Consider the following 13,903-nt stretch of genomic DNA (forward strand, 5'->3'; position numbering starts at 1 on the left):
TCGTTGGGGCCGAGATGTACAAAGCATCCATTTTAAAGATGGACGCAAATACGTGGTCCATTTATAACCAATTGTAATTAGTTGTCCAAATGTTTCAAAGTACAAAGCATCTAACTGATGCAAATGGGTGGTCCATCTAAAGTGTAAAGACATTTTGGTCATTTAATTTATATAAAGTTTCGTTTTTTTTTTTTTTTTTTTTCCAGGTTCGACCTACATTTATGATGTGACGTCCAAAATTTTTTCTAAAAATATTTTATAGAAAAATGAAAAATAATAACGATTGAATAAGGGGAGGATAGAACTTCTATGTTGTACTGGAACATAGAAAACTTTCCTTTTATTTAAATATTGCATATGAGTTTTTTTTGTAATGGGGTCATGCTTAAAGAGTTGAACCATTCTTTTTTTGAGTAATGATCTTATGGGACTCCATTTGTGTAGGATTTCAAAGGATCACTATTAAATTTGACATAGATCTTTAAAAAAGTTATCACATGAGTGTAGGACTTTTCTAGAGATCTATGTCAAATTTAATAGTGATCTTTTGAAGTCTTATACACATGGGTGTGGGAGAGTCTCAAGATCATTGTCTTTCTTTTTTTAATAGGAGTTATTTCGATGAAAAAGGATAAGTACATATATTCTTTTTGGTTTGTGTCAGTTTGGTCTTTTTTTAAGAAAATTTCTATTTTACATTTTAGTTAATCTTTGGGTAGGCACAGGGGTTGGAATTTTATTTATCAAAAAAAAAAAGGTGAGGTAAGGATAGAGGGTTTTTAGGGAATAAAATGCAAAAGAACGCTCAATGTAATGGTAGTTATTTTTTATGGAATCAAATATGGTTATGTTAGAGAGAGACAGAGAGAGACAACTATTTTTGTGGATTTTTTTTGTTAAGCTCTTTTTTTTTTAGTTTTTATTTTTTTAAAATATAATTGTATTTGCCCGAAATTTATAGCACCACCCCCATCCCCGCCCCAACAGGTTTTTGTTTTTCTAAATTGCCTTGCTGGAGATACAAATACTGGATAGAAGAAAGGCTAATTTTTTTCAATATAAAATATTTGTTCGAAATGCCCAAAAGCTTTCTAAGGGTTTCCTCATATGGGGTGAAACCAGAAAAAAAGAAAAATTAAGGAAAAAAATAGTTGAGATTTGGGGAACGAGAGTGGCCAGAAAGAACAGACACCGGCTGGAAAATGGCCCCCAAAAACGGATAAAAGCGGTGCAATGCCCACTCTTACGCCACGTTCGCCATGCGCCTTTCATTTCCTCACTCCAACTATTATTCCTACTACCTTTGAATCTCGGCGTCTCAGGGAACATCTGCAAAGAAGATAGAAAATTTATGGAGTTAAAAAACCAGAGCTAAGTGAGAGAAAGTAATGGTGCATGTAAATGGATTTTGTTGCTCATCAAAGAGGAAAGAGCCAAAAAAAAACCCAAAAAAGAACAGAGAAGTGGTAAAAGATTGGAGAGAGAGAGAGTGAAAAGTGAATGCACATGGATCTTGTGATTCCTCAAAAGCGGATGGTCCAACGCCGGCTGCTTGTGCCTTCGCACACAGAATATCACGTCTCAATCCTAACACTGCATATGATTTAACAACTTGGCTAGAGAGAGAAAGACTTGCTTGGATGGTCTCGAGGAAATGGGCAGGCTTGTTTATCTTTCTCCAAATGCCTCTTAATCCTGGCTTACCTAAAATCTCTATTTTTTTGCCATAATTTTTCTTCTTCTCTGGTTTCACCTCATATGAGGAAAACTTAAAAGAGCTGTTGAATATTTCGAACACCCGAAAAACTTTTTTATTTTGAAAAAAATTAGCCCGCATTCTATCCCGTATTTGCATTGCCCGATACAAAAGCAACTTTAAAAAAAAAAAACAAAAACAAAAATGTAGGAGAAGCGAGTGGTGTTCGTATTTTCGAATAAATGAGAATTGACCCTGCCCAATAATGCTAATACCTAATTTTCTCTTAAAAGTATAGTATACTGAAGTAGATTGTCACCTTTTTGTCCCGTCATAATCATAATTCAAAAGAGAAATTTTGTTGCTATAAAAATGCCCAACATATTTATTTGCCCTTGAAAAACTTGGTTCAACTCATACTCATTCATTACGCTCTTATTTTATTTTTATGTTTTGGTTAGGATAATGGGCAATCCAGGTTTGTCAATTACAGATCATCACGCCGTACAAATTTCACCAAAAACTCTACGATTTGAAGGAGTTATAGGTATTTTTGTGGGTTTGAATTTAAAAGACCGACAGTTTGTTTTTTTTTTTGGGTAGTTAAGTGCTAGGAGTCGAACTTGATTTGTACCATTGCTTGACAACAACTACTAACCGATAACGCCCACGCCCAATTCCTCAAATAAAAAAAAACAAACAAAGGCATCATTCATACAAATTTTCCTCTTATTTCATCATATATTTACAAAAATTTCTTTATCCTGGTAACGTAGAATCATAGAGCTTGATACTACGAGTGATTCACACCGAGAATCACATAAATAACTTCATATATCCAATGAGTTACATATCTTTGAAGGTGCCAACATTATGATTTTCAACAATGCTTTAAACCTTGGACACAAATTAGCCCCGAAATGCCTCTCCATCTCAGGGTTGATCATACATTGTTAGGTCATCGAATCACGATTTTGATATACTAAGTTTCGTCGAAAAACGTTTGCCAGATTGGGAGCAATTGCTAGAAAAATGAGCATGTCATAAAACTTGAAGACTGCATGATGCAATAAATAGTACCTCAACTTCTCTTTAAAAATAAATCACGTTCTGGTGAGAAAACACCAACAAAATATACCTTCCGTCTTTGATTTCAAGTTGACCCTTTGGTACAGGATTGCCATTTATGGTCTATCATGTGTTGTGATGTAAAAATATGGCCAAGCACAAATAAACTCTTCTTTTCATTTATACATATTTCAATGATATGAAGAGATTGTGAATTTCGCATTATATACCTATTGGTTTTTTTTTTTTTTTTTGTGAATCACATGCAACTTGGGATACATATCGTTCCTGCATATAGAGTAGCTTCTCTCCATTTGGTGCTGTTGTGTTTGGAGCCCAATTAGCCGTAATACATGTAGCATATAATATAAAGGAAAATTGTTTCATTCGGGTTGGACTGGATTTCTACATATGTTGTCCAGAAAGTATAAAAACGTCCATCTTAAAGATGGATGCACGTAGGTGTTCCATCTAAAAACAATAGAAACTAACGGTCCAAATATTTTCTTGCTAGAATTATTATTTTTAGTTTTTAATGTTTTTTTTTTTTTCATATTCATGATTTTCATGTTAGAGATTACATGTCCTTAAAAGTTAAGTATTAAATCCATCTTAAAAGTAGATTTATTAAGAAGCCCGCATTTCTACAAATGTGGGCTTGGCCGCATAGAAACTAGATCCTAATATAAAAAACAAACAAATGACAGCTTGCAGTGAAAAACCAAACTACTAAGATATGACAATTTGATATGCTCACAAAATTAAGTACAAAAATGTCCACAAGAATTCAAAGAAAAGGTGTAAAGTATAGAGCATTTCAAGGATTTTAGCAACCTAAACTGTGCTTCTTAAACGCTTTTTCTATCACATCCTAAAACCCAACCTAAGGTTTTTTTTCTATTTACCTCTAGTCAAATAGTCAACTAGATTTGCAGGGTTATTTATAATTTTCCTTATGAAATATAAGCCAGTACAAGTCACTATAATTATGTAGTTTCTTTATAGATATAAGGGTGCAGTTGGCCTACGGATGCATCCGTAGCTATAGATGTAAGGTGCACTTTTATCATGGTATATAATTTTGATGTAAATTGTTCTTAGGATTATCTCAAAATCTATTTTTATATCTAATTATACAATTTAAAATCAAGTAGATCTATAAACGTATGAAAATCTTGAAAATAGACGGTGTAGATAATATGTTGTAAAATGCACTATTTCTGAGACTTAAAATCTTTTTATTTTTCATGGTCATACATCTCGATGTCAAGATGATCAATCAAAAAGGTTTTTCAACATTAAAACTACCTTTTCCGATGGATTTTTGATGTGCATCCGTAGTTCTACATTATAAGGTTGCATCCTTATATAAACTTTTTCCTAGTTATAATGGACAAAGAAAACGAAACATTGTTCAAGTTGCCTGGGGCTTATCAGACCCTGCCCAATAAAGCATGACCCAAGAATGGTGGGAATCTATACCAAATGACCAACCACCAAACCTAAAGCAAGTTAGTGGCAAAAAGCTCCTCTATTGGAGTACAATGGCCATCTGATTGGAAAGCAAGGACTCATGGTTTCACGTAAATAGCTAAGATCAGGAAATTTGTCAAAAAATGGGTGTTCTCTTTAGACAGATTGTTTCCCATCTGCCATGTCTTAATATAAGACCCTAGAGATGCATAATAAACCCTTCCTGAAAGGAAGATCTATGTGATCTTTTCTTGGGAAGTACATTTTTTTTTAATAATAATCACTTTTTATATTTTTGGCAACAAGATCACTCATAGATGATCTTATTACAAACAAAAGAAATTCCAAAAAATATATAGCACATCAATAAAATAAATCTCAACTACTTGATGTTATTCATACAACCTAAAACTGTGCTTGAGAATATAAAATAAAAGAACTAGCAAATAAAAGAAAAGATGTCGGAGATTACCTCAACCGAACTTTTTATACCTCACACCGAGTCATCACATCCAATAGTGCGGAATCTGTGGTCTAGCTTCAATCTCGAACCGGGATAGCTGATTTTGGCCGAACTATGGAACCACCCTTAAAATCTCTACTAAGCCTTAAACCCCAAAATTAATTTTAGGCTTCCCTCTAATTTTTCCAACCCTTAGTTTCTTTGTAGGTCTAAAGAGGAGAGAGAGTACTACCTAAGGTTCTGGAGAGAAAAAGTTATAGAGAAAAATATGGAGGAGAGAGAGAGAAGAGAGCCTATAGGAGAGAGAGAAAAAGGTTGTGTAGAGATGGGGGGAGAACATCCCTATTTATAGTGAATATTTAGGTTTAGGGTTTCTTAGGGTTTTTCCATAGTTTGCCTCTTTTATGAGACTGAATCTAGACCGTTGATCAAGGTGACTTGTGGGGTGAGAGATCTGAGTCATTCATTCCATAGATGGGCTATCAACATTATGGAAGATGTTTCCTTAAACCATTTTCCCATCAATATATTTAAATAAACTAAATTCATTAAAGATATCATGCATTCCATAAAATTGCATTATCCATCTCATATATTCCATAAGAATATATCAAGAAATATTAAGCTAATATTTACTATCTTAAATAGATAAGATATGGTCAATATTTACTATATTACAAATTGACCATATGTCATAAGATACATCCATAGTTAAATAACTTGCACACAAAGCTATCAAAAAAGAATCCAAAGGGGTGGAGCGTGCCACCCCTATGTGGCACATGTGAGCCCCCACCCACATGCCACACGGTGGGCCCATGTGCACTTTGGGCCCCCATGAAATTTTATAAAAAAATTTAAAATTAAATAAAATGAATTAATATATAGTTGAATTTTTACAACTTTGTAAAATCAATAACTGTATTTTTATAAGTCCAAAAATCATAATTAAAATATTGAGAGATTCATAAAAATTCAAATAATAAAACTAAAATCATTTCAATAATAAAATGAATACAATTAAATTAATATGATGGGAAAATGATCCATATGGTTTTAGGAATTCAAGTTGTAAATATAGGGTACTCCAACTTCAACTATAGACTACAGACCACACTAGCTTTATTGAACCGACCTAGTATTTCTCATGACCCACAGTTCAAACAGGGGCTCATTAACGGGTCATCAAAGTCAGGTCAATAAATCAAGGGGTTGCAATCCCAATCTGTGGATTATAAGTCCTCCCCTAGAGACGAGTCAAGGTCCCCACGACCTGATGCAACCACAGCTCTTTGGCGTATAGGGGTATCTCTCACACATGTATACGCTTCACCCAAATGTGGATATCTGGCTTTCCCGAACGATCTATCGATATGCATACCGTGTGATGGAACATAGATGAGGTTTTGGCCCGGGTCTCTGTCGGCCTACCATCACATACAAGGGTCACACAGTCCCTCGGCTTAGTCATCTAGGCATAAGTTCCGACCTCATCAAGGGCTAACCCAAAGCCCTCATCGGTTAATTCTTTATGCCCAGGTACCTTGGGTTTTCCAACCAACTGACCTAGATCGATAAGCACAATCCGATATAAGTAAACATTATTCCCCTAGTATGGTCCTCGAGGAACCACACTCCCACTGAGTTTATGTTGCACTATAATAAAAGTATTTCAATACACACTCATAAGGCCTTTAAAGGCCACATAAACCCAACACTCCCAAATTGACTTATTTATGTTTTTTAAGCTAATTTTTAAGGAAACAGTTTCTTTTAGGGAACAAATCTCTAAGGGATAGTTTCTCAAGCAAGTTTTTAAGTTAATGATGGATTAAAAAGAATTTATAGATGTCAATATGATAATGTAAAATGATTAAGAGAAGGACCAAAAACTAAGAAAGCCCATTCAATCACAATTGGTACACAAATAACTAACAAAGGCAAACAAGAATACATAGATACCCCAATGTTCAAAATGGGGCTGTGAGACAACATGATTAATCTTAGGCATAAGGTTGATCAGTGAGAGAAAACAAGCATTCAAATCCTACAATGGGGGGAGAATGCAATAGCAGGGGCATAGAAAAACTTAATCTCGGATCGATTTGATGATAGCTACTAATATGGATTAATGTAAAAAGATTTAGATCAACATCTCTTTTTAAATCCTACTTAATCTCTTTTACCCTAATAATAAATCTTTATGCTCAAGATATTCGTTTAGAGCTCAAATACCTTGCTAATACCGTACATGAATCTCTTTAACATAGAGACATTAGTAACAATATAGGGACAGAAAGTGATTGAGAGATGATAAGAATAAATGACTTCACAATAGATGATTAGGTGTCCCTTTCAAGGCTATGGATGCACCATTTGATTCAAGGCACTTCTAAATGTTTAGTGACTAAGGATGGGAACGGGTCGGGTAGGGTCTGAATCCGCTTGGACCCGAACCAGGACACGAAATCCATACATGGGGCCTAGACCCGGACAAGGCCGGGTCCAAAATATCTGGACCCAAACTCGAAATTTATTTGGAAGACCTGTACACAGACTCGACAGATTATACATAAAAAAATAAAAAATTAACTAAATACATGTACCCAAAAATTCGTAAAAACATGTAAATAGTGAATAAGAAGATTTGGGCAATAGTTCACCAATTTTATCATTTTAAGACTAATAAGAATGTCTGCAATATATATATATATATGTGTGTGTGTGTGTGTGTGTGTGTGTGTGTGTATGTGTGTGTGTGTGTGTGTGTGTAAAGTTATAAAAAGAAGAATGTCAAAAGAAGATAAAATAGTATGCATATATTATTATATCAATTTTTATAAATTTATGTATAAAAATATTATATAATAATTTAAAATTACAAAGTGGGGTTTGGGGGTCGGGTCCATGGCAAGGCCACCTAGACCCAGATCTGGCCCCGTTTACTATTCAAGTAAGATTTGGACCCGAGCCCCACCCACGGGTCCAAATCTAGGACCTATACCAAGACCTAAACCGGGTTATAGTCAAGTCTCGGGTCGGGTCATGATAAATTTCATGCCCTATTAGTAAGAGGGGAGAGAAACTAGGATGTTGTAGGAGAATGAGAAATACATCACACTAAACTCCCCAAACCTACCTCAAAGTATGTTGGAAAATTTTATAAAACATGAACCTAAGTGCACCATGTAAAAATAGGGATGGTTTTTATCATTTGGAAAATGATAATAAATGACAATTTTATCTTCCAAAAAAGTCCACAAAATATGAAGAAAACCCACGCCCTCGCCCACACCAACACCCATGCCCAGTACTTAAACGCCTAGGACTTAACAACCAAGGTAACTCAGAAAACTCCATTTAAAAAAGAAAGAAAGAAATGCAGGTAGCTCACAAAGCAATCAATGATTACATTTCCTGTTTTCTTTTTTATTTTCCAAATAGAAGGAAATATATAAAAGTTTGAAGGGTGCGATTTCTATAAGGTTGCCACCTTAAACAATCCAATTAAGGTGCACTTCCAAATTTTATCATAATAGGTAATGTTGGTAAAAATATTTTTAGAATTATCTCAAAATCCATTTTTATATCTAATTATAAAATTTTAAACTCCAAAAATAGTTAAAATCAAGTAGATCTATAAACATATGAAAATCTTGAAAATTGACGGTCTAGATAATGTATTGCAATATGTACTATTTTTAGGACTCAAATTTTTTTCTTTCATATTAATATATCTCAATATCAAGATGATTAATTAGAGGTTTTTTCAACATTAAAACAACTTTTTCGGATGGTTTTTTGAAGTGCATCTATAATTCTACATTTTAAGGTTGCAACCTTGTATAAACTTTTTCCAAGTTTGAATCAATTGAATCACATATAAAAGATTGTTTCGTTCCTTTTCCATGTAACTTTGTCTCTCATTCCTTAGCCCGTTGAGAAACTTAACAAATACAAAAAGACCAAAAAATCAAAGGAGACCTAACAATTTATTAGATATATTTTAACGATCCATATACCACAATGAGGAGTACAATAATCCAAAACATTCAACAAATATCTAAAACAAAGAAAACTCTTGCAAAACCTGAATAGCCTCAACAAATCTATCCCTAATAAATAGTCAAAAAATTGTAACCATCAACAGAGAATTGGACCACAATTCAAATTATGGGACAATAGGAGGTATTATTGAACCACACAAACATAGTGAAATAATAAGGAAAACTCATCAAAATTTCTATGAAATTCTATCCATTTGGAACTATTCCAAATCAAGATCATGTTTTTTGTTGGGGTATTTTAAAATTAAACCAAAAGATATGGATAAGGTGTGAAATTGTTTATCTCATTCGAGAACTTTCGCAAATAATCACATTTCAAATCTCAGACCAATCACATAGAAATAAATTGAGGAATTCATAAATTGAAGAATTCATGGATAAGATAAAGGAAAAAGAAGAATAAATAGGAACTAAATTCCTCTTTTTTCTATTCAAATGATCAAATATCATTTTCCATTCAAACAAGTCAAACCAACATTGCATGATCATAATAATGATGATGATGATAATAATAATAACAATTAAATCTAGAGATATTACTAATCAATGCAATTTATATGTAAGTTGAAAGGAAACAAAGTAATTTGTTCAATTGGAGAAAGTAGGAGAAAACACGGTTGAAGCACAGAGAAAGGACAGGAAAATGCGAGAGAAAGAGTATAAGGATTGTGGGGCCAGTCCCATGTTCAAAACATGGTAATTAAAATGAAAAAAGAAAAAAAAAAAAAAAAAGAGAAAAAAAAAGAGGGGGTTGGTCCATATTTGAAACATGGCCACCCAAAAGAGGTTAAGAGGACCAATATGGGGTTGTCCGCAATGTTTGGGACATTGAATAGCCCAACTTTAGTATTCTTCGATAATTCAAATATCGGATCAACGGCTAATTCTACTATGAGCTCTCGAATACCACTATAGTTCAAATTTAAAAATTCAAATAAAAAACATGTCTAATGTTTGCCAAAATTCGACCGATTTTTTTAAACTTTCTTGTTATACAAAAATGGAAAAAGTTCATATAAAGATGCTACCTTATAATATAGAACTACGGATGCCTCTCAAAAATCCATCGGAAAAGGTAGTTTTAATGTTGAAAAACTCTTTGATTGATCATCTCGACATCGAGATGTATGACTATGAAAAATAAAAAGATTTTAAGTCTCAGATGCATTTTACAAGATATTATCTACACCGTCCATTTTCAAGATTTTCATATGTTTATAGATCTACTTGATTTTAACTATTTTTTAAATTTTTATAATTAAATATAAAAGTAGACCATGATAAAATTTGAAGTTGCACCTTACCTCTACACCTACGGATGCATCCGTATGCAACCTTAAAATGTAGAATTAAAAATGCACATAAAAAATTCATCATGAAGGGTTGTTTGATACAAAGACTAGAGCAAATTTTCAAGCTAAAAAAAAAGACAAAATGGACATCTTCAACAAGTCACTTGCTAAAACTAAGCTAAGTGAATAAATTACAATCCTTTAAATAACAATTACAACCATTTCTAGCATTGTATAACCACTATAAATATACTCAAAAAACAACCCCTTATGAGGCAATTACATATAAAGCAATACTAGCTTATGAATTACATTTTCATTGTACAAATTACATAAATTATGTTACAAAGCTTAAATACATCATGCAACTAATCTAAACAAAATTCTAAGGAATAAAATAACTAAACAGGGAATTAGAATGCCAAATTAAAAAAGGAAAGTCATGTTTCAAACCCCTTATACTGGGGCCACGCAATCAGGCCGTATAAGGATTTAATTTTGTCCCTTCGGATTGTACAAAAGTGGTTCAATCTCACAAGAGTGTCTAATCCAAATGGGAAGCAGTTACACACCTTAAAATTACTTTTTAATAGCTCAACACACTGGCATTATCATTTAAAAAAGAATGCAAAAGGTTTTAATAGAATCGGATAAAAAACAAGAGAGTTATAGCCAAACTACCCACGGTGGTCCCTCGAACCATCAAAACAGTCTTGTATGGAAAGATTATGAACCCCCATAGGTAAAAACATGATGAAAAAGTTCTGAAAATTGAGTGACACTCTGAGACTAAATTATTTGATGGATTTAAAGCAAAGTAATCAATGGATATTATACATGATCATGGATTCTCATGCATATAGGCTTATAACTCATGAAGGACCACACTATGAATAAGCATGATAAAAGATATGATCAAATGGGATTTCTAAGATCAATGAAACTTTTCTAAATTCAAAACTCCAGATAATATAGATGCCAAAAATATAATCTTATGAGAAAAGAAAATTCAATGGACTTTACCTTGATAAATGCACATTATGGACTCATAAAAAAAGAGGACCACCATCAAGATCACCATTAATGGAACTCAAAAAGCTTACTCTCTTCAATTTTCTCTCACAAAATCTTAGAAGGAGGGAATGAACAATTTTCTAAGATGGTTCAAGAGTTGAGATAGTTAGGGTTTGAAATCTCATGATATGCTTTTACAATATGGGTGTAACCTTGGACTCAATCGACACCCTTGATGCACTAATCCAAAAGCACATGAGAGACTAATGTACCTAGTCACCCATCTCCATCCAACCATTAGGAGGAATGGATGGGATTTCACACCATTATCACTCACCATAACCCTAAGTTATGCCACTTAACCATTTTGTCCTTGGCCCATGTTTTTATTCCAATTGTATCCAATATGACCTTACAAAAATACCCTTACTTTTTTTAATAATCTATTAGAGTAGATAACCACAAAGGCTAAAGGGCAAAGAAGTAATTGGTAAAGCTCACACATGTGGAGATATTCTACTTTATCAAAGCCAATCACTTTGTAGATCTAAAATTTCAAACCAATCAATTTAAAGATAACGTCTCATTCACACGTGTGTGAAGATATTTTTCAATTCAAATTTGAAAATGCATTTTCTCTTTAACATCAAATAAATAAATAAATTAAACTTCACACATGCCATGCATGACCCATGTGTGTTAATTAAGATATGGGATAAAAGGGGGCTTTAATTTATAATATTATATAACAAAATATAACAATATATGATAAGACACCATAACGCAACCCTTTATAAAACAAGCAACCAAATGTCAATCTAGTCCCCCGCCTAAGATCAGCGCCCAGCTGGGCAGTGATTCTAGAGTGAGGTGTGAGGTGCCACGTGGCAGCCCTATGGCCACTTAGAATCCACATGACACTATCAGATCAGAATTAAAGTAGAATTTGAGTTAAACAATTTGAAAACCCTCATTTTTTTAGGAAATAAAATTTCAAAAAATTCTCTAAAATTCACAATATATATTTAAATGATATTTGAGTAATTATTAGGTTTTTCTCATCATTATAAAAAAAAAAAAAAAAGGTATAGTGAGATCCCAGATTAATAACTATAGGTATCAGAGTACTCCAATGGGTTAGTCCCGAATGATGTTCCACCGAATCTCAAATCAACCCAATAGACTTATGTTCCACAGTCTAAAGCAGTGACACATAATTGGCCATATCAAATCCACTAAGCCAGAACTTTCGATCATTCGGCTCTCAATGGATTACAGGTGTACCCATGTGGGACATGATCTAACTCAATTACAGGGATCTTCTCAAAGCACATATGCACTGACTCTTCCAAACTTGGATAATGCATTTGGAAGAGTGGCTTCCTATATAAAATGAAAATGCACATGCTATACAATGATCTCGTATCAGGATACGGACTTATGTCTCATAAGTTTGGACCATTCCATACAGGGCGAATACTTAATAAGTACTCGGGTTATATTTTTCTCGTTTGGATTCTCCAAGCCCTGACCGATTGCAGCTAAACATGAGGTTAATCTATAAAATCCTGACTAGAAGGTGACGCTCACACCTCCTTGAGAAATTGTTTTCTCAACATGTGAACTCTCGATGCCTCATGCGTACTCAGGGTCAAAGAATTTGGATTCCATTGCGCAAGACGCCAAGATTTCAATATCTCAATCGCTCGCACTGAATGAGAGTCCACTGGAATTTAGGCCTTGATAGGCCATATTTTCAACAGTTTAATGTTGAAAAACCACCTAATTGATCATCCCGACCTCGAGATGTATCAATATGAAAAACATAAAAAAAGATTTTGAGTCTTAGAAATAATGTGTCTTGCAACATATTATCTAAACCATCCATTTTTAATATTTTCATATCTTTATAAATCTACTTTATTTTAAGCATTTTTGGAGTTTAACATTTTATAATTAGATATGAACATAGATTTTGAGATAATCCTGAGCATTTTTTACACCAAAATTACATATTATGATAAAATTTGGAGGTGCGCATTAATTGGATTATTTAAGGTTGCAGCCTTATAAAAACTGCACCCATTGTAAAATGATGATTAGTACTTGAAGTACTGAATATAAAGCTCCTTTTATTTTTATATAAACAAAACTCAGTTCCGTAAACAGATTCTTCTTTCTTTCTTTTTTTCTTGGACATAATCTAAAATCTAGACAAGTTAATGGCCATGATGCATAAAACTAGGGAAAATTATATATACCCTTGGAATATACTTTATAGATATCCAACTCCCTAATATTTTTTTATCACACCCTAAACTCATTTATGGTTTGCCAAAATTATCGATATCCTTCCAAAATGAATTTTATATACATTCTACATCCCAATAGTTTTAGTATCACACCCTTGACCTAGTTGCTGTAGTTTCTTACTTTTACCCCAACATAAAAATTGATGTTTTAAAAACTAAACTACTGTTCCCCTCCCTTATCCTACCCATTAAATCTCTCTCTCTCTCTCTCTCTCTCTCTCTCTCTCTCTCTCTCGGGCTTCTAGCTTCTGGAATTCTAGAAGTCTCGTGGCTGGTCCAATACACTTTATGCCAGACCAAAATTTTGAGGCTTCTGAAATTCCAAAGGCCAAAAGTCAGTCCAATACACTTTTATGCTTGATTGCTCTCTTTTTTACTTCAGTCCGGCTCAAAAGTGTGTCACACCAGTCACAAGGCTTCTAGATATTTAGAAGCCAAAAGCCGGTCAGGCACACTTTTTGTGTCGGACTGCATTTTTAAACGTACAAGAGAAATAGAGATATGGATGTTAATCAGAG

Source organism: Amborella trichopoda, chromosome 11 (assembly GCF_054954075.1).
Source record: "Amborella trichopoda isolate Santa Cruz 75 chromosome 11, AtrichopodaSantaCruz75HAP2 v2.0, whole genome shotgun sequence".
Lineage (NCBI taxonomy): Eukaryota > Viridiplantae > Streptophyta > Magnoliopsida > Amborellales > Amborellaceae > Amborella > Amborella trichopoda.